Genomic DNA, 25932 nt, shown 5'->3' with positions numbered 1-25932 from the left:
AACTGCCAGGGCTGGGCCAGATCAAAGCCGGAGCCAAGAGCTTCATCCAGGTCTTCCATATGGTAGAGGGGCCTAAGTACTTGGGCCATCTTCTGCTGACTTTCCTAAGCCATTAGCAGCTACCTGTATGGGAAGTGGGGCAGCTGGGACACTAACCGGCGCCCAAGGCAGCAGCTTTTTGGTATGCTACAAGGCCGGCCCATGTCAATTCTGATAATACCACCGTAAGAGTAATGAAAAGGAAAAATAAATGAATGGATGTAGAAGAAAGTAAAGCCATCTCACACCATTACACACACACACACACACATACACTCAAGGGTTCTTTAGTATTTTATTTGAAAAACCCTATTTTGAAAATTTGGGGAAGAAAAGTAGACCAAGAGGTTATAATATCAGGTCATGGAGTGATTTCTAGAGAAAAACAACAAACAAAAAGCTCAAATTCTAATTGATAAACTCAAGTAAATTAAAAATTAAAGTCTCACTACATAAAAAAATCACCACCAGCAAACACTGGAAAACAGGTGTTTGCATTATGTGTGATTGACAAATCTTTAGCTAAAGCATATGCAAAAAACTCCTACAAACCAGCTAGAGAAAGACAAACAACCCAAGAGAAAAACAGGCAAAAGTTATAAATAGGTGAGCTACAGAAAAGGAAACTGGAATGGCCAGTAGACACAATATAAGATGTTACAACTCCTTAGTTAGCAGACTAATGCCGTCTGGAACTGCATGGATACTATTTCTCACTCACCAGATAGGCAAACAGCTGCAAGTCTGACAGTGTTAAATGTTGCTGAAATTATAAGGGAAAAGAATCTCAAGTTGAGTTCAGTAGTTAGAATTAGTGCTACTACTTGTGAACAATTTGGCCTATTTAATAAAGTGAAAAAGGCACAATAGCCTATGGCATGGTAATTCCATTTTTAGATGAGGTGTATATATGCACAAAGGTAATTGCTGCAGTATTATTTTCAAAAGGGAAACACTGGGATGTTCTACATGGCTAAAAATAGGAGAATGGGTAAATAAATCATGACTTTTTTTTTAACATAGTGGAATATTGTGTATTTTTATGAAAATTAATCAATTAGAGCCCTACTTATTAACATAGATATCAAAGGTGATGTTGACCAAATGGTAAATTGCAGAACCATAAAAGAAATCTGTTTAAAAAAGTGTAAAAATCGGGACCAGAATTGTGCCATAGCAGGAAATCTGCTGCCTGTGACACTGTCATCACATATGGGCACCTGTTTGAGTCCCAGTTGCTCCCTTCTGATCCAACTCTGCTAATGGCAGGGTTGCAGCAAAAGATGGCCCAAGTTTTTGGATCCATGCTATCCATGTGGGAGACCTCAATGAAGCGCCTGGCTCTGGGCTCCAGCCTGGTCGAGCCCAGATCAGACAGATGTCTCTGGCTCACTGTGCACAACGTGACTGTTATTAGGGAATAAAGTGAAGGATTGATTAACACACAGATACTTATATCTAATATGATATATTATTAGTAGATAATATTATATCAAATGTAATTAGTAGTAGATAATATTATACCAAATGTAATAAATTTACTGAAGAACATATAATAAAGTATTGAAATACAACAAAATAAGAAAGGATGTGGACAAAACTTAACATTATCACCAATGTTGTAGCGCAGCGGGTTAAGCCACTGTCAGCAGTGCTGGCATTCCATGTGCGTGCTGATTTGATTTCAGGCTGCTCCACTTCTGATTCAATTCCCTGCTAGTGCACCTGGGATAGCAGAGGAAGATGATCCAAGTACTTGAGCCCCCGTACCCAAGTGTGAGACCTGGAAGAAGCTATTGGCTCCTGGATCTTGGGAACCAATGGGTGGGAGATTCTCTCTCCCTCTCCCTCTCCCTCTCCCTCTCCCTCTCCTTCTCCCTCTCCCTCTCCCTCTCCCTCTCCCTCTCTCCTTTTCTCTCTCTGTAACTCTGCCTTTCAAATGAATAACTAAGATCTTGCAAAAAAAAAAAAAGATTACAGACATTTTTGCTTAAGATGTAGGAAAAAATGGGTACATATTGAAAACCAAGCTCAGGGCATTTATTTTCTGCAGCGGAGAGAGAGAGAAATGAGACTGAGGATGGTTACACAGGGTGGAGAAGTTGGATAACTGGTGCCCTGGTGTCAACAGCAAGAGAGCAGTAGGGCCTGGATTCCACCCACCTCCATGCCCATGTTCCACTGCCTGGGTTCTTAAGCTCTGCAGAAGGGCACTTCAATGTCTGACACATAAAACACTTTGAGATCCATGCATAAGATTAAGAAGATTCTTCAAAAAGTGCATGGAAAATGTATATTATGAAAAACTACTCATGGTTTTCAAAATATTTTTGCACCAAAATAAACTATTTTAATGCCATTTTTATGCAAACTTTGTGAGGCATCTGCTATCTCTCTGCTCTGCAATTCATCCAGAACTTAAACTATTATCTTCATATTCTATAGAAATTTCCTGGCTAAGCTAGCTGTGCTCAGTCCATTTATGATAATTGAGTTGGAAAAATTTGGTTATCAACAAAAATCTTTCAAATTTTATGATTTAATATTAAAATATTTATGGTACAGCAATACTATAGTATAACTGTGTGACTATCATATTTTATTTTATTTTATTTTATTTATTTATTTATTTTAAAGACGTATTTATTTATTCAAAAGTCAGAGCTACACAGAGAGAGGAGAAGAGAGAGAGAGAGAGAGAGGTCTTCTACTGGTTCACTCTCCAATTGGCTGCAACGGCCAGAGCTGTGCCGATCTGAAGCCAGGAGCCAGGAGCTTCTTCCGGGTCTCCTACATGCATGCAGGGGCCCAAGGACTTGGGCCATCCTCCACTGCCTTCCCAGGCCATAGAAGAGAGCTGGATCACAAGTGGAGCAGCCAGGCCTTGAACCGGCGCCCATATGGGATGCCGGCGCTTCAGGCCAGGGTGTTAACCCACTGCACAGCTGTGCCACAGCACCATCCCCATGACTACTATATTTTAAACCTATATTTGAGGGGCTGGCGCTGTGGTGTAGTGGGTTAAGCTGCCGCCTGCAGTGCCGGAATCCCTTATGGGCACTGGTTCGAGACCTGGCTGCTCCATTTCCGATCCAGCTGTCTGCTATGGCCTGGGAAAGCAGTGGAAGATGGCCTAAGTTCTTGGGCCCTGCACCCATGTGGGAGAACCAGAAGAAACTCCTGGCTCCTGGCTTTGGATCAGCACATCTCTGGCCATTGTGGCCAATTGGGGAGTGAACCAGCGGATGGAAGACCTTTCTCTCTATGCCTCTTCTTTTCTCTCTGTGTAACTCTGATTTTCAAATAAATAAATAAATCTTTTTTTTAAAAAAACCCTATATTTGATGTATAAAACATTTACAAAGCATAATTCCTCACCATCAAAGATTTTAAAAAATCACCTTTCTACTGTTCTTTTAAATGAGCTTTCTACTTTAAAATATTTTATGGGGAATTGTTTAGCCTAGTGTCTAAGATACCAATTGAGATACCCACATCACATATCAGAGTACTTGGGTTCAATACCTGGCACCGGCTCTAGATCGCAACTTCCTTCCAGTGCAGATCCTGGGAAGTAGCAGGTGATGGCTTAAGTAATTGGGATGCTGCCACCCACAGGAGAGACTTGGATTGAGCTCCTCACTCTCAGCTTTGGCCCAGCTCTGTTCTGGCTGTTGTAGGCATTTGGGAAGTGAACTAGTCTGTCTCTCTGCCTCTTGAGTCAAAAATAAATCAACTGAATGAGATTTTTCTACTCTCAAATGTTTTAGTTTAATGACATTTCATGAGCTTTATAAAAAAAAATCTATGCTGAGGGGGAGGGTTTGGAAAGGAAGAGGTCATACTTCTTGAGTGTGAGACCATGATGTGGTTGGTTAAATCCCAGAAGTGTCTGAAATAGGAAGCAACATGTACGGGGGCTTTGCTATTTTTTAAAGATATTTTTTCCAACTCAATATTTTGTTTATTATTTTTGAGATAAAATATTTTAAATTTACATTATAATCAAAGGCTTAATGCTCCACTAAATTAAAAGTTTAACAAAAAATAAAAATACTATAATTGAGCAGGAAAATAGGCAAGGGCTATAACTAATAATCAAATGAAAAGATGTGGGGCCAACACTGTGGCATAGCTGTACCGGCATCCCATATGGATGCCAGTTCAAGTCCCGGCTGCTCCACTTCTGATCCAGCTCTCTGCTATGGCCTGGGAATGTAATGGAAGATGGCCCAATTCTTTGGGACCCTGCACTCATGTGGGAGACCTGGAAGAAGCTCCTGGATCCTTGCTCCTGGCAGATGGCCACAGCTCTGGCCATTGCCTGCCATCTGGAGAGTGAACCAGTGATCGGAAGATCTCTCTCTCTCTGCCTCTGCCTCTCTCTAACTCATCCTTCAAATAAATAAATAAATCTTTAAAAAAAGAAAAGATATTCAGCTTCACTCATAAAAAGTAAATTTTAAGATAGTCACAAATCATTAAAACTATAGTAGTATACAATTCTTAATTTGTTTCACAAAGATTTAAAACAAAGTTTGACAAAACACTATATTTTCAGCAAAACTAATACACACAGGCATTTCTTCTTTCTTACATTTCTTTCTTTTATAATTTTATAATTTCTTTTATAATTTTAGCTCCTACATATAAGGGAGAACATATGGTCTTCCTATATCTGGCTCACTTCACTCAGCACTGGAGATGTATTTATTTATTTGAAAGACAGAGCAATAGAGACAGAAGGAGAGAAAGGGAGGGGGAGGCAGGGGGAGGAGGGGAAGGGGGAGAGGGAGGAAGAACAGTGAGGTAGAAGGAGGGGGAGAGGGTGAAGGAGAGGGAGGGGAAGAGGGAGAGGGAGAGGGAGGGGGAGGGGGAGGGGGAGGGGGAGAGGAAGGGGGAGAGGGAGACTGAGGAGATCTTCCATCCTCTGGTTCATCAGCCCAGAAGACCGTAACAGCCAAGTCTGGACCAGGCCGAGGCCAGGAGCTGGGAACTCCATCCTGGTTTTCCCCATTGGTGGGGCAGGGACCCAAACATTTGCTCTCCAGGTACATTTTCAGGAACCTGTATCAGAAGTTGAGTAGCCAAGACTTGTAAATTTGCTGCAATATGGGATGCCAGCATTGCAAGTGGCAGCTTAATGCACTATGTCATGCTGACCCCCAGCTTTGCTACTTTGTCTTGTAAAACAAGATATTGCAAAAAACATTAAAATAAAAGTCTGAACAGCATTTGAAAATTTTATTTATTCAATATTCAAAAGGGTGGGAAGTGGGGAGAGAGAGAGATTTCACCTCCTGGTTCACTTTCAAATGCCAGCCAAGCTGAAGCCAGGATCCAAGAATTCAATCAGATCTCCCACTTGGATGGCAGGGACCCAACTACTTGGGCCATCACTGCTGCTTCCCACGGTGTGCATTAGCAGGAAGCTGAAATTAGAAGCAGAGTTGGAACTAAACCTAGGCACTGTGCTATGGGATACAGGTGTCCCAGGAGGCATCTTAGCTGCTGCACCTAAAGCCAACAACCCCAGACAGTTTAATTAGGATTCAGAATATCTGTGTTCCAAATCAGGAACACAGATAGATGGCACCAGTGTTCTGCTGGGGGAAAGGTGAGCTCTGATTTGTATAATACGGAGATGAGGATACATACAACATAGCATTCTTCTTTTTTTTCAAGATTTATTATTATTTTAAAAGATTTTATTATTTATTTATTTATTTATTTGAGAGGCAGAGTTACAGACAGAGGGTTAGAGAGGTCTTCCATCTGCTGGCTCATTCCCCAAATGGCTGCAACTGGGACAATCCAAAGCCAGTAGCCAGGAGTTTCTTCCAGGCCTTCCATGTGGGTGCAGGGGTACAAGCACTTGGGCCATCTTCCACTGTTTTCCCAGGCACATTAGCAGAGAGCTGGATCAGAAGAAGAGCAGCAGGGACATGAACTAGTGTCCATATGGGATGCTAGCTCCACAGTTGGAGACTTAACCTGCTATGCTACAGCGTCAGTCTCAGCATAGGATTGTTAGAGGTGACGATGATTGAGGCAAATCTAGAACAAATCAAGGTGGTCATAGATTTTGAATGTCTTTGTCAAGTAGCAAACTGGTTACTGAAGTATTTCTCAAACCATGCAAAGTTATTGTTAGACTCAGGAACATTTTTCTCTTTGGCAGATTCAGTTCCCATCATGATAATAAAAGTTCTGTCAATAAAATCTCTGAGGATCAGTAAAGAAATTTTGCTCTCTTTTTGACCATTCTTCAGCCATTTTGACTTTAATTTTCTCAGTCTTAGCTTGAGCTACTTTAAGAACAATGGAATTTTATTTCTTACAGCTTTGGAGGCTGTAAGTCCAACATCAGGGTGTGAACATTATTAGGGGCCATGCTATTTTTTTTTTATCATGTCCTTGTACAGCAGAACAAGAGGCAGTGAAATTTCTGGCCTCTTCCTATTGGTATTAGCATTTCATCATTTGAATCTGGGAAAAAACACTCAATCCATCATACCTTTGAGCACCAGGACCTTGTGCCTTAGGTAGGTGGATTTTTTTTTCCAATCATCTATGTGCAATAGAGACTAAAGAGCAGTGGTTGAGGCACTTTCTTCTGAGACCTCAAGGCCTTGTGAGGACTAAGACCAGGCATCTAAGGAAAAGTCCTTGAGGTGAACACCCATGTTTGGTCCACTTGGACCTGTTGGCTGCCATGCATAGAACCATTGCTTACCAGTTTGGCCCCCTTCTCTCCAATGCATGGCTCTTCCAGGCCCTGCATACTCTACTTTATTCTAGAGCAACAACAACTCCCAGCACAACTGAGCATTTCTTCCTTGGAAGGAGGACTCCTGGGGCCTCCTTTCTTTCTCTTTCCCTTTGCCATCTCCACAATTTTTAATGAAGTTTCTTTTTTTTAAAATTTGTTTGAGCAGAAGGAATCGGTGGAGGGGAGAGAGAGAAAGAATGCTAGCTCCCATCTGTTAGTTCACTCCCCAAATGCCAAATGTTCTCAGTGGTTGGAGCTGGGAGAAGAATTGGCAGATGGGAACTCAATCTAGGTCTCCCACTGGGGTAGCAGAGATCCAAGTACTTGAGCTTCCACTGCTGCCTCCCAAGGTCTGCACTAGCAGAGATCTGTAGCCTGAAGCCTGAGCTAGGTATTAAGCCCAGGCACTCCGATACTGAATGTGGGAGTGTTAACTGCTATGCTAAATGCCTGTCCCATCTTCACACTTTCTTCACACTTTTATGTTTCTATTTTCATTTTTTAAAGAGTTATTTATTTATTTATTTGAAAGTCAGAGTTACACAGAGAGAGAAGGAGAGGCAGAGAGAGAAAGGTCTTCCATCTGCTGGTTCACTGCCCAATTGGCATCAATGGCCAGAGTTGTGCTGATCCGAAGCCACGAACCAGGAGCTTCCTCCAGGTCTTCTCATGCAGGTGCAGGGGCCCAAAGACTTGGGCCATGTTCTACTGCTTTCCCAGGCCATAGCAGAGCACTGGATCAGAAGTGCAGCAGCCAGGACATGAACCAGCATCCATATGGGATGGACTTTTAAATAACGGATATCTCAGGACTTTTTCCTTGATGGTCTTTTATATTCACACGCATTTAACATTTTTATGAGTTTAATATCATAAGTGAATTATAAATTGACAGACCTAAATTATAGGAAAGATTGTGTCTTTTGATTTGTATACCACACCATTATCATTAAGAGGAGGACTAAATTATTCTCAGAGAGAAAGCGAGGGCTGTTTTTGTTGTGCTTTGGATGATATTAATACCACAAGTTTCATTACAAGAGCTAGACTTATACAACAAAAGCTTCAAAAACTCTCTCCCTGACACACACATACTGATCCCATCCTCAACTTACAAGGCAAATTAGGGCTATAAGGACAATAGGCAGTGTTTATAGCACTGAGAATTCAGCTATTTTTACCTGCAAGTTAAGGGGAGAAGCAGATTTTAAGTGAAGACTTTTCTACATCCTTGGAATCCTTGATATCCCTCAAGGGAAGCAATAGAGAAGGAATCCAAAATACATTAAACAGTCTTCTAGATGTTGAGGATACATAGCCACCAAAGTAGGTTGAGTTGAAAATGACAGATGATAAAGTGACAAAATGAATTTAAAGAATAACAGTTACTGATAACTGCTAAGAAAAAGAAATAGAATTCTGGGGTTAAAAGTGATGGTGCAAAAGTGCTATTTTAAATACAGTGCTCTTTTCAGGCATGGAAAGCCAGGACATAGTGGCAAAAATGGTTCTGCATGAAAGATCTCTGTGAGTGAGACCTCAGTGGAAAGAAAGGCCATCAAAGAAGGATGTACTTTTCTCTGGAGGGAGGAGAGAACTTCCACTTTGATTATGGCCTTGTCTAAGAACCAAAGGAGTTTGTGGACTCAAAAAGCTTCCATAGCCTTGGCATCTCATGTCAAGAGCCTCGAGTGATTACTGACGTCATAGAGTGTCAGTTGTTAAATCAACAACAGGAGTCACTGTGCACTTGCTCCCATGTAGGACCTCTGTTCTTAATGAGGTGTACTATGAGAATTAATGATAAAATTTGTCTTCAAACAGTACTTTATACTTTGTGTGTCTGTGTGGGTGCAAACTGTTGAAATCTCTACTAAGTATAGAGTTTTTCTTCTGTATATAGAGTCAATTAAAAATGAATCTTAATAGAAAATGGAATGGGAGAGGGAGTAGAAGGTGTGATGGGAGTGGGGGTGGGAGGGAGGGAATGGGGGGAAGAAACACTATATCCCTAAAAGCTGTACATATGAAATTTGTATTCATAAAATAAAAACCTTCAGAAAAGTAAATACAGTGCTCAGAGAAGGGCTAAAGATGACATTTGACAAACACGTTGAATGAAAAGTGGTCACATTAGGTTTAAATACCCATTAGACAGCCTTCCGGAGATTTCAGTAGGCACTCTGACATGTACATGGGTTGGCAGGTAATATCTGAGCTGCAGATCCAGATTTAGGAGTTGTTAACACATAGCAGGTGTTGAAAGCACTCAGTTAAGACGAGGTTATCTAGTAAATGTGCGAATGCTAAGGCAAGAATAAGGCCTCTGAGAGAAATGTGAAGCTTCTCAACACAAGTTCCCCAATGGTGACTGTGATGGAGGGGCTAGGCAGAGATGTAGGTGGAGTATCAAGGAATGCAAAAGACAGTGTTTTAAGTAAGTGGTCTTGGTTACTATGTGTTCTGCCGCTGTGAAGTAGTCAAGTAATAATTGAGAGGTAGACATATGGTAGGTAGTCTCCAGAGATGGCCTCAGTTGGGGTGGGCCCTTTCCTCACCTATTGCAAGGGTCATGGATAACACACTTTTAACAAAAGATCAGATAATAGGAGAAAAGCATGGCTAATTTACTAGAAGTTTTACATGACATGGGTGCTTTCATAAAATGAAGACACAGGGAAAACTCTATTCTTATGCCTAGACTTGATGAAGAATGGACAGCCATGTAGAAATGTGATTGGACTAAAGGGTATGGTTTATGTAACAGACTGGTGGGGAGGTGTTTTCCAGCAACTCCTGTCTGTCCAGATTCTTGGGCTCTCTTTGTAGCATCCTTCCCCTTGAGTGTAGGGTAGGACTGTCCTGGAATGAGGGTCTTCCAGGGAAAGAGGAGAGTGGAGGAGCGAGAGAGTGGCCTTTCTAGGTTTTGCAGCTGGCTTTGGGGAAGAGAGTCTCATTTCTATAACCCACATTGTGGAAGTGAAATTCTGCTTTCTATGGCTATCTTCAGGGAGAAAGGGATTATAGACAAGAGGGCAGAAGAAGGTGAGAGAGATGTTGGTTTTAAGGCTTCTGAGGCCTTCCAATTTTATGCAGCTCAAAGTGCTAAGCATGCTAACATCATGTTCTGAGCCCCAGTACCCTGTTAGTTCCTTCCTCCCCTATGCTTGCTGCTCCTTGTACCAAAAAGGTAAATACTGAACCGAAATACTGTGATGTGGATGTGGATGCCTTAACCAGCATCTTATCAGCTAGGCCAAATGCACACCCTCACTTCATTTCTTTAACTGTTAGTTATTGACATCATACTGTGGAAGATAGGACTTACTTCACAGTCTTGCTTTCTCTGCAATCTCTTAATACAGCCAATGTCTCCACTTGGTTCTCAATCAATATTCAATGTTAGAATTATTATATGGATATATAAAATGGATAGGTATTATTCTCTGAAGAGTTTTTTAGCATACTGTGATTATATTTCTAGGTTTTTTTAAAAAGATTTATTTCTATTTATTTGAAAGAGTTACAGAAAGAGGTAGAGACAGAGAGAGAGGGCTTCCATCTGCTGGTTCACTCCCCAGATGGCCACAATGGCCAGAGCTGCGTCGATCCGAAGAGCAGATCCAGAGAAGACCAGAGCACAGATCCAGAAGCCAGGAGCTTCTTCCGGGTCTCCCACGTGGGTGCAGGGGCCCAAGGACTTGGATCATCTTCTTCTGCTTTCCCAGACCATAGCAGAGAGCTAGATCAGAAGAGGAACAGCTGGGACTAGAACTGGTACCTACATGGGATGCTGGTGCTTCAGGCCAGGGATTTAACTCTCTGTGCCACAGTGCTGGCCCCTATATTTCTAGTTTTGTGATATTTTTCCTTCCTAAAGTTAATAAATTTCTCTTGATTTTTCTCCCTGGTTTTCTATTTTCTTCCCTTTATAAAAAATATTTTATTTATTTATTTGAGAACCAGAGTTATAGACAGAGAGAAAGGTCTTCCATCCACTGATTCATTCTCCAAATGACCACAATGGCCAGAGCTGGGCTAGGCCAAAGCCAAGAGCTTCTGGGTATCCCACGTGGGTGCAGGGATCCAAGTACTTGGGCCACCTTCTACTGCCTTTCCAGGCCTTAGCAGAGAGCTGGATCGGAAGAGGATCAGCCTGGACAGGAACTGGTGCCCATATGGGATGCTGCCGCCAGAGCTGGAGGATGTGTTACAGCACTGCCCCCTAGTTTTCTATTTTCTGAACACTTTTTTCTTTTTTTTCAGGGCTCCTCCCTGAGTTTAAATTTCCTCTCACTGTGCCATACACATTAGGTATTTGATGTGATCATGGTCTCAGAGATAATGCTCCTAGAATTCCCTGCTCCTTCCAGTCTGTACCTCTTATGCTTTATGTCAGCCTTGCAGCTTTGTACTGGGATTTCTCTTCAGCCACTGATTTCCTGGATTTCATGTTTTCTCCTTTTGTTAATGCTGTTATTTTGGTGGTCACATTCTTCAGGAGCTTCCTGCGAATGAATGTGTATTATTTCTGATCACTTTATGTAATTCTTAAACATTTCTGAAATATTTTTGAATTTTTATCTGTCCCTGGTATTCTAGATATTCACCATAATGTGCTTTGGTATGGATTTTATTATTTTATTGTCTTGGGAACTTAGTGACCCATTCAATTTGGAGCTCGTGTTGTTCAGTAGTAGGGAAATGTCTCCAATTATTTCTGTGATAATTCCTTCACTTTTCTTTTTTCTTTTAAGTATTTAAAGAAAAACTATTAATCAGATGTTGGATCTCTTGAACTTATTGTCTGTGTTTCATATATCATTGTCTTGGGAACTTAGTGACCCATTCAATTTGGAGCTCATGTTGTTCAGTAGTAGGGAAATATATCCAATTATTTCTGTGATAATTCCTTCACTTTTCTTTTCTCTTTTATGTATTTACAGAAAAACTATTTATCAGATGTTGGATCTTCTGAACTTATCATCTGTGTTTCTTATCCTTTTTTATTTTCCATCAATCTATTTTTGTGTGTGTTTATCTTTCATCCTCATTTAATTCTAAATAAATATTTAATAATTTTTCTTTTGCTTTCTTTGAGCCTCAAATAATTTAGAAAATGTAGTTGGTAGTTTCTTGAGTATGTGTACATTTGTTTTCATGAAGGAAAAAGGTATTGGCAATCATTTTGCCTCTGAATTTTAATTTTATTGCATTTTTAAAAATGTACTTAATTTATTTGAGAGAGAGAGAATATCTCTTCCACTGTTCATTCCCCAAATTCCCCATAACAGCCAGGGCTGGACAGGTTGAAGTCAGGAGCCAGAACTCCATTCAGATCTCCTATGTGGGTGAGAGTGGGAGTGAAGATATCTCTTACTGTCTCTCCGTATCTCTTTTTCACTCTACCTTTCAAATAAGTAGGTACATTTTAAATTTATCCATGTTGTTACATGAATCAATGGTATTTTTATGTTTTAATGCTGACTGATATTATACTGTGTGTATATACAAAAGATTGTTTCTCTAGTCACCTATAGAAGCATATCTGTGTTGTTTCTGGTTTGGGGAGATTATGAGTAAAGCTATTATAGACATTTGCATAGATGATTTTATTGTTATTATTTATGTATTCACTTGTGAGGAAGGGAGGGAGGGAGAGGGAGAGAGAGGGGGAGAGAGAGAGAGAGAAAGAAAGAGCGAGAGAGAAGGGCCAGAAGCGCAAGATGCTGCTTCAGCTTTGATCCCTTTGTTCTGGTGCTGTTCTCATTCATGCTGGTAGGACCCTCATGGCTTCATCATCTCCCAGGTTGTATCTTTAATATAGATGCACTGGGGGTTGAATTTCAACATGGATTTCGGAAAGGGCACTGTCATTCGAACCATAGCAATACTATATTCTAGGTACAAGTCCTTTATTAGATGTGGGACATGTAAATATTTTTCCAGGTCCATGGCTTATCTTTTCATCTTCTTAATATTGTCTTTTACAGAGCTAAAACTTTCAATTTTTTAGAAGATTTTATTTATTTATTTATTTGAGAGGTGGAGTTACAGAAAGATGGAGTGACAGAGAGAAAGATCTTCCATCTGCTGGTTCACTCTCCAAATGGCCGTAACAGTTGGAGCTGAGCTGATCCAAAGCCAGGAGCCAGGAGATTCTTCCAGGTCTCCCACAGAGGTACAGAGGTCCAAGCACATGGGCCATCTTCAACTGCTTTTCCAGGCCGTAAGCAGAGAGTTGGATCAGAAGAAGAGTGGGCTGGAACATGAAACTGCGTCCACATGGGATGCTGGTGCTGCAGGCGGAGGCTTAGCCTACTATGCTACAGCACAGACCTCAAGTTTTTAATTTTTAAAAGCCCAATTTAACAGTCTTTCTTTTGTGGGTCATGCTTTTAGAATCACATCTAAAAACGTGTCATGAAACCCAAGGCCACATAGAGTTTTCTTCTACATTTCTTCTAAAAAAGATGTAGTGAGCAGTGGTCTTGGTGAAGCTGCCCTCCTCTTTTCCCCTCACACTACAGCCCTGGTGGGGGAGAGGGGGTGGGTGCTGCTTGTGGTTTAGTTTTTTTTTTATTATTTTTTTTAATTCAATCTGGAATCAGAAAGCTGTGGATTCTGGCAAATGGTCCTTGTGCCTGTCCCCTCCTCATCCCTGGTCTGGTCTCCTGTTCCTCATAGCCTTTACCCTAAGCACCTTCCTCACAGACTGGGGACCAGCCCCTCCCCTGCCTGGGTCTCTCCTCAAACCCCTTCAGATGGGGAGGGAAGAGGAGGGGAGGGGACCTGCCCCCATTGGCTTCACCCTTTTCCTGCGGGCTCTCTTCCCCGACACATTTGTTAAAAATCAAACCTGAATAAAACTACAAGTTTAATATGAAAAAAAAAAAGTTTTAAAACTTTATACTTAGAATGAGATCAATGATGTATTTTGAGCTTTTTTTTAAATTAAACTTTTATTTAATGAATATAAATTTCCAAAGTACAGCTTATGGGTTACAATGGCTTCCCCCTCCCAAAACTTCCCTCCCACCCACAACCCTCTCCTTTCCCGCTCCCTCTCCCCTTCCAATCACATCATGATTCATTTTCAATTCTCTTTATATACAAAAGATCAGTTTAGTGTATATTAGGTTACGATTTCAACAGTTTGCCCCCATATAGCAACACAAAGTGAAAAAAATACTGTTGGAGTACTAGTTATAGCATTAAAGTACTAGTTATAGCATTATAAGGCATAAAGTATGTGTCAAGATATTACACATGGATGCCAAAATGCTCCAGCAACATTCATGAAAATATAAAACTTTCTCCACTGAATTACCTTTGTCCCTTTGCCAAAATACAATTGGCTGTATTTGTTAAGATCTATTTCTGGACCTTTAAGTTTTTTAGAAAGCTTTTATTTGATAAATATAAATTTCCAAATTACAAATTTTGGATTATAGTGGTTCTTTCCCCCATAGCCCCCTCCACCCCAACTCCCATCCCACCTCCTACTCCCTCTCCCATTTCATTCTTCATTAAGATCCATTTTTAATTATCTTTATATACAGAAGATCAATTCTATACTAAGTAACAGTTTGCACCCACACAGACACACACAAAGTATAAAGTACTGTTTGAAGACTAGTATTTCCATTAATTCTCATAGTAGACCTCATTAAGGACAGAAGTCATACATGGGGAGCAAGTGCACAGTGACTCCTGTTGTTGATTTAACAATTGACACTCTTATTTATGACGTCAGTAATCACCTGAGGCTCTTGTCATGAGCTGCCAAGGCTATGGAAGCCTTTTGAGTTCACAAACTCTGACATTATTTAGACAGGGCCATAATCAAAGTGGAAGTTCTCTTCTCCCTTCAGAGAAAAGTACCTCTTTCTTTGATGGCCCGTTCTTTCCACTGAGATCTCACTCACAGAGATCTTTCAATGTAGGTCATTTGTTATGCTTTTAATTTTGTTTCATTATTATACATAAACATATTTTCACCAACACAAGGTACCTTTAGAAAGTTCATGGAAAATGTGCATTAACTATTTTTTTAACTTTTATTTAATGAATATAAAGTTTCAAAGTACAGTTTATGTGTTACAATGGCTTCCCCCCCCATAACTTCCCTTCCACCTGCAACCCTCCCTCTCCTGCTCCCTCTCCCCTTCCATTCACATCAAGATTCATTTTTAATTATCTTTATACACAGAAGATCAATTTAGCATATATTAAGTAAAGCTTTCAACATTTTGCAACCACACAGAAGCACACAGTGTAAAATACTGTTTGAGTACTTGTTATAGCATTAAATCACAATGTACATCACATTAAGGACAGAGATCCTACATGAGGAGTAAGTGCACAGTGACTCCTGTTGTTGACTTAACAAGTTGACATTCTAGTTTATGGCGTCAGTAATCACCCTAGGCTCTTGTCATGAGTTGCCAAGGCTATGGAGGCCTTTTGAGTTTGCTGACTCTGGTCTTTTTTAGATAAGGTCATAGTCAAAGTGAAAGTTCTCTCCTCCCTTCAGAGAAAGGTACCTCCTTCCTTGATGGGCCATTCTTTCCATTGGAATCTCACTTGCAGATATCTTTCATATAGGTTTTTTGTTTGTTTGTTTGTTTGTTTGTTTTTGCCGCAGTGTCTTGGCTTTCCAAGCCTAAAATACTCTAATGGGCTCTTCAGCCATCTGAATGCCTTAAGGGCTGATTCTGAGGCCAGAGTGCTATTTAGGACATCTGCCATTCTATGAGTCTGCTGTGTATCCTGCTTCCCATGTTGGATCATTCTCTCTCTTTTTTATTCTATCAGTCAGTATTTGCAGACACTGGTCTTGTTTATGTGATCCCTTTGACTCTTAGTCCTATCATAATGATCAATTGTGAACAGAAATTGATCACTTGGACTAGTGAGATGGCATTGGTACATGCCACCTTGATGGGATTGTATTGGAATCCCCTGGATGTTTCTAACTCTACCATTTGGGGCAAGTCTGATTGAGCATGTCCCAAATTGTACATCTCCTCCCTCTCTTATTCCCACTCTTATATTTAACCAGGATCACTTTTCAGTAAAATTTAAACACCTAAGAATAATTGTGTATTAATTACAGAATTCAACCTATAGTATTAAGTAGAACAAAAAAAATACTGAAAGGGATAAAGTATTAAGTTGTTCATCAACAGTCAGACAAGGGCTGATCAAGTCACTGTTTCTCATAGTGTCCACTTCACTTCAACAGGTTTCCTTTTTGGTGCTCAGTTAGTTGTCACCGATCAGGGAGAACATATGATATCTGTCCCTTTGGGACTGGCTTATTTCACTCAGCATGATGTTTTCCAGATTCCTCCATCTTGTTGCAAATGACTGGATTTCATTGTTTTATACTACTGTATAGTATTTTATAGAATACATGTCCCAGAATTTCTTTATCCAGTCTAGTGTTGATGGGCATTTGGGTTGGTTCCAGGTCTTAGCTGTTGTGAATTGAGCAGCAATAAACATTGAGGTGCAGACAGCTCTTTTATTTGCCAATTTAACTTCCTTTGGGTAAATTCCAAGGAGTGGAATGGCTGGGTTGTATGGTAGGGTTATATTCAGGTTTCTGAGGAATCTCCAGACTGACTTCTATAATGGCTTTATAAGTTTGCATTCCCACCAACAGTGGATTAGTGTCCCTTTTTCCCCACATCCTCGCCAGCATCTGTTTTTGCTAGATTTCTGAATGTGAGCCATTCTCACCGGGGTGAGGTGAAACCTCATTGTGGTTATGATTTGCATTTCCCTGATGGCTCGTGATCCTGAACATTTTTTCATGTGCCTGTTGGCCATTTGGATTTCCTCTTTTGAAAAATGTCTATTGAGGTTCTTGGCCCACCACTTGTTTTGTTGTTGGGGAGTTTCTTGATCTCTTTGTAGATTCTGGTTATTAATCCTTTATCTGTTGCATAGTTTTCAAATATTTTTTTCCCATTCTGTCGGTTGCCTCTTCACTTTTCTGACTGTTTCTTTTGCAGTACAGAAACTTCTCAATTTGATGTAATCCCAATAGTTAATTTTGGCTTTGACTGCCTGTGCCTCCAGGGTGTTTTCCAAGAAGTCTTTGCTAGTGCCAATATCTTGCAGGGTTTCTCCAATATTCTCTAATAATTTGATGGTGTCGGGTCGTAGATTTAGATCCATGCTGAGTGTATTTTTGTGTAAGGTGAAATGTAGGGGTCTTGCTTCATGCTTCTGCATGTGGAAATCCAGTTTTCCCAGCACCATTTATTGAATAGACTGTCCTTGCTCCAGGAATTGGTTTTAAATTCTTGATCAAATATAAGTTGGCTGTAGATGTTTGGATTGATTTCTGGTGTTTCTATTCTGTTCCATTGGTCTATCCATCTGTTTCTGTACCAGTACCATGCTGTTTTGATTACAACTGCCTGCAGTATGTCCTGAAATCTGGTATTGTGATGCCTCGGCTTTGTTTTTGTTGTACAAGATTGCTTTAGCTATTCGAGGTCTCCTGTATCTCCATATGAATTTTAGCATCATTTTTTTCTAGATCTGAGAAGACTGCCTTTGGCATCTTGATTGGTATTGCATTGAATCTACAAATTGTTTTTGGGATAATGGACATTTTGATGATATTGATTCTTCCAATCCGTGATCATGGAAGATTTTTCCATTTTTTGCTATCCTCTTCTATTTCTTTCTTTAAGATTTTGTAATTCTCATCATAGAGATCTTTAACGTCCTTGGTTAAGTTTATTCCAAGGTATTTGATTGTTTTTGTGGCTATTGTGAATGGGATTGATCTTAGTGGTTCTTTCTCAGCCATTGCATTGCCTGTGTATACAAAGGCTGTTGATTTTTGTGCATTAATTTTATATCCTACTACTTTGCCAAAGTCTTCTATGAGTTTCATTAGTCTCTCAGTAGAGTCCTTTGGATCCCTTAAATAAAGAATTATATGGTCTGCAAAGAGGGATAGTTTGAGTTCTTCCTTCCCAATTTGTGTCCCTTTAATTTCTTTTTCTTGCCTAATGGCTCTGGCTAAAACTTCCAGAACTATATTGAATAGCAGTGGTGAGAGTGGGCATCCCTGTCTGGTACCAGATCTCAGTGGAAATGCTTCCAACTTTTCCCCATTCAATAGGATGCTTGCCGTGGGTTTTTCATAAATGGCTTTGATTGTATTGAGGAATGTTCCTTCCATATCCAGTTTGCTTAGAGTTTTCATCATGAAAGGGTGTTGATTTTAATCGAATGCTTTCTCTGCATCTATTGAGATAATCATATGGTTTTTCTTCTGCAGTTTGTTAGTGTGGTGTATCACATTGATTTGCGAACATCAAACCATCCCTGCATACCGGGAATAAATCCCACTTGGTCTGGGTGGATGATTTTTCTGATGTGTTGTATTCTATTGGCAAGAATTTTATTGAGGATTTTTTGCGTCTATGTTCATCAGGGATATTGGTCTGTAATTTTCTTTCAATGCTGCATCTTTTTCCAGCTTAGGGATTAAGGTGATGCTGGCTTCATAGAAAGAATTTGGGAGGATATCCTCTTTTTAGATTGTTATGAATAGTTTGAGAAGAATTGGAGTTAGTTCTTCTTTAAATGTCTGGTAACAAATTCAACTTTTAAAAGTGAGGATAGCACTATGCAGTTTCTCTGTTTCTTTTTCAGTGAGTTTTGGTGGTTTAGATCTTCCAAGGGATTGGATTATTTCATTTGAGTTGTCAAAGTAATGGGTGTATAGCTGTTTGTCATATTCACCTATTATCCTTTTGATGTAAGCAAGGCCAAAAAGTCCTCCTCTTTCATTCTTGGTATTGTTATTTATGCTCCCCCCTTTTTTTTTCTCGTTCAGACTCACTAGACAGAGGTTTGCTGATTTATTGACTTTTTCGATGCATCAGCTATTGGTTTTGTTTGTTGTCTTTATTATTTTCCCATTTCATGGATTTCTGTTTTCATCATTACTATTTCATTTCATCTGCAAGCTCTGGGTTTAATTGACTTTTATTTTTCTAACATAGGTAGTAAGATTGAGTTTTGTTTTAGTTTACATTTTAAAATCACTTATTAATTTATTTGGAAGGTAGAATAGTGAGGTGGGGAGGGGACAGAGAGAGATATATATATATATCTTACATCCACATTCCATGTGGGTGCAGGGGCCCAAGGACTTGGGTCATCTTCTACTACTTTCCCAGGAGCATTAGCAGGGAGCTGGATCAGAAGTGGAGCAGCTGGGACTCGCAGACAGCAGCTTAGCCAGCTATGCTACAGAGCTGGCATCATATGATTTCTATTACATTAATTTAAACATCAAGATTTATTTTATGGCTAACAAATTTATATATGTTGGCGAAAGTTCCCTGTTCTGTTATGAAGAATGTGTATTTTATTGAAATTGAGTAGAGTGTCCTCTGATTGTCAAGTCGGTCAGGTTGGGCAATTTTATGTTCAGGGTTTACATATATTTAACAGATTTTCTGTCTAGTTGTCTTATCAACTACTGAGATAAAAGTTTTGATTATACAATTATAATCATAAAGTTGGTTCTCTCTTCTTTCAGACCTATCAGATTTAGCCTCATTTATTTTAAAGCTTTGTGGTCAGAGCATACACATTTACCATTCCTTTTGGAAATTGATACCTTGGATAATTTCCCACCTATCTTTTCTAATATTCCCTGTAGTGAGTTTACTTCATCTGAAATCAGCAAGCTACTCCACCTTTGTTTTGGCTAGTGTTTGCATGACATACATTTCTTCATTTTTAAAAATTTATTTACTCTGTTTATCTGAAAGACAAAGAGAGAGAGAGAGAGAGAGCCCATCTCCTCGTTCATTTCCCAAATGTCCACAACAGTCAGGGCTGGACCAAGCCAAAGCAAGGAGTTAGGATCAGGATCTCCAACATGGGTGCCATCACTGCTGCCTCCCAGGGTGTGAATTGGCAGTTTAGATGGGAAACAAACCCGAGCACTCTGATAGTGGACGCAGGTGTCCCAAGCAGCATCTTATGTGCTGTATCAAATGCCTGTCCCCCTATTTCTTCATATTTTTATCTGTTTTTTTTTTAATGTTGTAAAGACCAGTTTTTAAAACTAATTAATTTGCTAGCTTGAGAGGTGGGATAAGAGAGAAAAAAATGAGAGAGAGAGATAGAGAGAGAGAGAGGGAAAGAGATAGTGCTTCCATTTATTCATTCACTCCCCAAATACCTGCAATGGTCCCAGGCTGGCCTGAGTTAGAAGCTGGGAACCCAGAAGTCAATCCGGTCTCTTGCATGGGTAATAGGAACCAAATTACTGCATTAGCAGGAAGCCTGGAGCTGGAACCTCAGTCCTGGTCTCCTATATGGACAGCAGGGACTGAAGTAATTGAGTCATCACCTCCTGCCTCCCAAGATAAGCAGTAGCAGCAAGCTGGATTGGAAATGGATCCAGGACTTGAACCAGGCACTGCAATATGGAACATAGTGATCCCAAGCATTTGAACTACTGAGTAAAAGATTGCCCCTGCATATAACTTTAAAACAATAATTTACATTTTAAAATAATTTGAATTTGCCCTCAAATAATAGTCTATCATTCACAAGCTGTATAAAGAATTCACAGCGGAATATTCTCAATTTCTCTCTGTTATTCTCTGTACTATTGTTGTCATACATTTTTATATAAGCTTTCTGTACAGAGTATGTTTTCATGGTTTCCTTTAAACATTCTATTATCTTTTAGAACATTGAAAGAAGAAAAACTAAATTTTAAATTCATATTTTCTTTTTTTTAAAGATTTATTTATTTATTTGAGAGGTAGAGTTACAGACAGAAGGAGAGACAGAGAGAAAGGTCTTCCACCTGCTGTTCACTCCCTAGATGGCTGCAATCACTAGAGTGAGGCTGATCCAGAGCCAGGATCCAGGAGCCTCCCCTTGCAGGGCCCAAGGATTTGGACATCCTCCACTGCCTTCCCAAGCCATAGTAGAGAGCTGGATCGGAAGAGGAGCCGCCGAGACTAGAACCAGCACCCATATGGTATGCTGGCGCCGCAGATGGAGGACCAGTCTAGTATACCACAGTGCCAGCTCCTCATATTTTCTTTTCAAAATTTATTTAACAATTAAAAATTTTTTGATTGACACATAAACATACCTATATATGTATCTATATATGTATACATTGTGTAATGATTAATTTAGAGTAATTAGCATATCCATCACTTCTAACGTTTATCATTTCTTTGAGATGTGACAATCTGAAAACTTCTCTAATAGCTAATATTTTGTTTATAATACTCTTCATTTCTTTGTGTGGATTCAAATTTCTGGTCTAAATTAGATTTCTTCTGATTGGTGTGAGAGGTTAAGCCACAGAATTAAGTGCAGGCATCCCATATGGGTATCAGTTTGTGTCTTAGTTGCTGCACTTCCAATCTAGCTCCCTGCTAATTGCCTGGAAAAGCATGAGAAGATGGCCTAAGAGTTTGGGCCTCTGCCAGCCATGTGGGAGACTGGAAGGAAGCTTCTGGCTCCTGGCTCCTTGCTTTGGCATGGACCAGCCTTGGTCCAGCCCTGGTCATTGTGACCATCTGGGGAATGACCGGTGGATGGAACATCTCTCTCTCTCTCTGTCTGCCTCTCTGTAACTCTTTCAAAATAAATAAATAAATAAATAAATCTTTTTAAAAAATGTCAGACTGGATCTTTTTTATTGGCTTTTATGGTATCCAATGATATCTACTCCACGTAAGCAAACACTTGAGTGTTGTGTCTCCTCAGATACCTATTTCTGAGGATTTCTGGCTCATTATTTGCTCTTATGACTTCAGTTCTCTAACTGTGCTGTGGTTTGGTTACCTGTGTGGGTGTCCTGCAAAGGCCCATGTGTTAAAGTCTTAGCTCCTAAAGATTTATGTTAAAGTTTAATGATTAATGTTAGTGGTTAATAGATTAAGAATGAAGGTAGGGACTTAGGGAAGAAGTAAGATTGGATTAGGTTGCTGCAGTAGAGCCCCTATGATCAAATTAAGGTGGCTTACTGAGGACAAATCATATGGATCTGCCTGAGCAAACTCCCCGACTCACTGCTTTCTGGCTTGCCACACGATATTTCCTCTGCGTGCCTTTTGCCATCTACTGCTCTCAGTTGGACCATTTTATGCTGGTTTTCCAAGCCATTAACAGGGGGCTGGATGGGAAGTGGAACAGCTGGGACAAAAACCGGTGCTCACCAAAATGTCAGCACCTAGAGCTGCCCGTTTTGAATCACAGACTTCTAAAAGATATTTTCCAAACCATGATTGCAAGAAAAGGAATTTTTTTAAATTTATTTTTTTACTTGAGAGGCATAGTTGCAGAAAGAGAGAGGGAGAGACAGAGAGAGACACCTTCCATCTGAAGATTCACTCCCCAGATGGCTGCAATGGCCGGGACTGAACCGATCTGAGGCCAGGACGTAAGAGCTTCTTCTGGGTTTCCCAGGTGGGTGCAGGTGCCCAAGCACTTGGGCCATCTTCTACTGCTTTCCCAGGCCATCAGCATGGAACTGGATCAGAAGTAGAGCAGCCAGGACTCAAACTGGCATTCTTATGGGATGCTGACACCTCAGATGGATGCTTAACCTGCTATGCTGCAGTGCCGGCTCCAGAAAAGGAAATTATTTTTATTTTAAATTTAGAGCTGTGGATGGTGAGGACATTATTTTGAAAATTTCTCTTTGTCCATGTAACTCATTAAAATATTTTTGAGGGTTGTCATTGTAGCACAGTAGGTGAAGCTACCACTTGCAATGGCAACATCCCATAATAGAATGCCAGTTTGAGCCCTGGCTGCTCTGCTTCTTCTTATTAAACTCCCTGATAACATGTCTGTGAAAGCAACGGAAGATGGCCCAAGTCCTAGGGCCTCTGCCACGCATGTGGGAGACCAGGATGTGATTCCTGGCTCCTGGCTCCTGGCTTTGGCCTAGTCCTGACTTGGCAACTGTGGCCATTTGGGGAATGAACCAATAGTTGCAAGATCTGTCAATGTCTCTATTGCTATGCCTTTCCAAATACATACATACATAAATAAATAAGTAAATCTTGGCTGGCACCGTGGCTCACTTGGCTAATCCTCCGCCTGCGGCTCCGACACCCAGGGTTCTAGTCCCAGTTGGGGCGCCAGATTCTGTCCTGGTTGCTCCTCTTCCAGTCCAGTTCTCTACTGTGGCCCGGGAAGGCAGTGGGGGATGGCCCAAGTACTTGGGCCCTGTACCCATGTGGGAGACCAGAAGGAGGCACCTGGTTCCTGGCTTCAGATCGGCGTAGCACGCCGGCCATAGCGGAGATTTGGGGGGTGAACCAACGCAAGGAAGACCTTAAAAAATTAAAAATTAAAAAAAGTAAATCTTAAGAAATTGTTTTTCTATTTTCTGAGTCATTAATTAAACAGGTATAATCTTCCATTTAATGTATCACAGTGGTGAACCAAGAGTGAGGTCAGTCTGATTTTGCTGGGAAACATTATAAGAAAGAAAGAGCTCCGTGCAGACCAAGAGAAATACAGAGGTACTTCAGAATGGAACCAAAAGTTATGTTTATTTCGGTACAAAAACATTTCAAAACAATTGCATAAGAGTGGGTCTTCGAAAATTCATGGGACATACATATTATGAGAAACCTATGCATGGATTTCAAGGCTTAATTGCACTAAAATTAATTTAGCTTTTAATCCCATTTTCCAGGAGCATTTTAAAGTTCCCTGGCACTCTCAAAGGGTCTGTGTTCTCCTGCCTCACTGTTCTGTTAGGTAAGGTTTTCTTTCCTAAATTTTTCACCGAGGTGCACCGATGCCCTTGTGCCACAAGATGGAGCCTTTGAGGCAGGTTATTTACAGAGCTTCCTCTCCAAATCCCCGTTTTGAAAGGGCAGGTCTGGGTCTGACAGAAACAAACGCAACCACGAGGTGCACAGGCTTGGGGGACGTACAGGGTTTTTCTAATCACTGTTACAACGAACACACATGTGCCCTTGGCGCCCTCTTGATTTACGCTGCTGTCAGTGTCTTCTCTCAGGACACAGAAGATGCGCTCAGCAGGGGTGCAGATGACGCACAGCCAGGGAGGGCAGTCCGTGCACTTGGGTGACATTGAAAGATCCCGAAAGCGTTCAGCGGGCTGAAATTGACAGGCTGAAACTGCACAGGAGCAAACGCACGGGCTTATCGTCTATGGAGCAATCAGCAGAGCTTCGGATGGTGCCAGAGGGGACCCGAACATGTGTCCCAGGCAATGCGAACAGTAACGGTGCACGTGCTGCCTGGGAAGATGACCAGAATGGCCATGGTTGAACTTGACCAGTGGCTTTTAGATTTTTTGACCAAAATTCAGTTGTGGTCATAACCTATACATGCAACCCATGCACTCATAAAATACTACACACACACTTCTGCAATCAAGTTTGAAGAAAAACCTCAGGAAATATGATGCCCCTCATATGTGCAGTATGTTCTGATGCTTTCTACTCTTTTATTTCCTGTGTTTTTTTTTTTTTTTTTAAGAGCTGGTGGTGACTATCTTGGTCTATGTGGGCATTTTGGCTGCTACAGAATGGGCAAGGTGGCTTAAATGACATTTTTCTCCTGTCAGTTCTGAAAGCCAGAAAGCCGAAAGCCAAGGCATCAGTAGATTCAGTGTCTGGGGGCTCTTTCTCATTGTGTCTTCATACGGTGAAAGAGATCAGGGACTTTACTGGGGGCCAAAGGGCACTCATTTCATTGCTTCATCTTCATGACCTAATTACCCCTCGAAGGCCCCCTTTTTGCAGTCCCTTCGCGTTGGGGATTAGGACCTGGACCCTGAACTGAGGGTGGGGCAGAGACATTTCATTCCATCTAGAACTGTGATCTACTGGACTGATTCCATTGCTCCTCAGTGGGCTGTAACCTGTAACTTGGAAACACATACCAGCAATTTCCATAGACTCTCTGGTTCTAATATTTTCTAATTCTCCTTAAAAAACAAAAACAATACAAACAAAACAGGGGCCTGTGTTGTGGCATAGGGGGTAAAGCTCCACTGCAATGCTGGCATCCCATATGCTGGTTCAAGTCCCAGCTGCTGTGCTTCCAATCCAGCTCCCTACTAATGCACCTGGGGAAGCCACAGAAGATGGCCCAAGTACTTGGGCCCCTGCTACATGGGAGATGTGGATGGAGTTCTAGGTTCCTGACTTTGGCATGACCCAGGCCCAGCCATTGTGGCCATCTGGGGACTGAACATATGAATGGACAATCTTTCCCTCCCTCCCTCCCTCCCTCTCTCTCTCTCTCTCTCTCTCTGCAACTCTGCCTTTCAAATAAATAAATTAATTTAAAAAAAAAAGGCAAAACACAAACAAAAGACTTCAAAGCCAATTCTCATAGTCTAGAACAGGAGATCTGACTTGAGAGCAGTTCATGTGAAAGACAATCTTAGTCTCAGTTATTATGTGGAAAGCCTGTGATGTGGGGACAAGAAGCTTACCTGTAAGTAACAAGGCTGCCTTCCAGCCAGGGGTGGGTCCCCTACTGCAAGAGAAATCAACAATCTGGAACATTTTCTGAGAAGGATAACACAAGTGGGAAAGGGTCTGAAATTATTTAAGGAGCTAAAAGTGTTTAATCTGATTTTGAGGGAAAAAAATTCTGTAAACAGTTTTTTCAAAATTAAGTATGAGGGGGGCCAGCGCTGTGGTGTAGCAGGTAAAGCCACCACCTACAGTGCTGGTATCCCATGCGGGCACTGGTTCGAGTTCAGGCTGCTTGTGGTGTAGCAGGTAAAGCCACCACCTACAGTGCTGGTATCCCATGCGGGCACTGGTTCGAGTTCAGGCTGCTCCACTTCTGGAGCACTTCTGCCTGGGAAAGCAGTAGAAGATGGCCCAAGTCCTTGGGCCCCTTGTACCCACATGGGAGACCCAGAGGAAGCTCCTGGCTCCTGGCTTCAGATCAGCTCAGCTCTGGCCGTTGCGGCCAACTAGGGGGTGAACCAGCAGATGGAAGACCTCTCTTTCTCTCTCTGCCTCTCTGAAACTCTGCCTTTCAAATAAATAAATAAATAAATAAATAAATAAATAAATAAATCTTTTTTTTTT

Source organism: Lepus europaeus, chromosome 4, assembly GCF_033115175.1.
Source record: "Lepus europaeus isolate LE1 chromosome 4, mLepTim1.pri, whole genome shotgun sequence".
Lineage (NCBI taxonomy): Eukaryota > Metazoa > Chordata > Mammalia > Lagomorpha > Leporidae > Lepus > Lepus europaeus.
Note: the sequence above shows the minus strand (reverse complement) of the source record.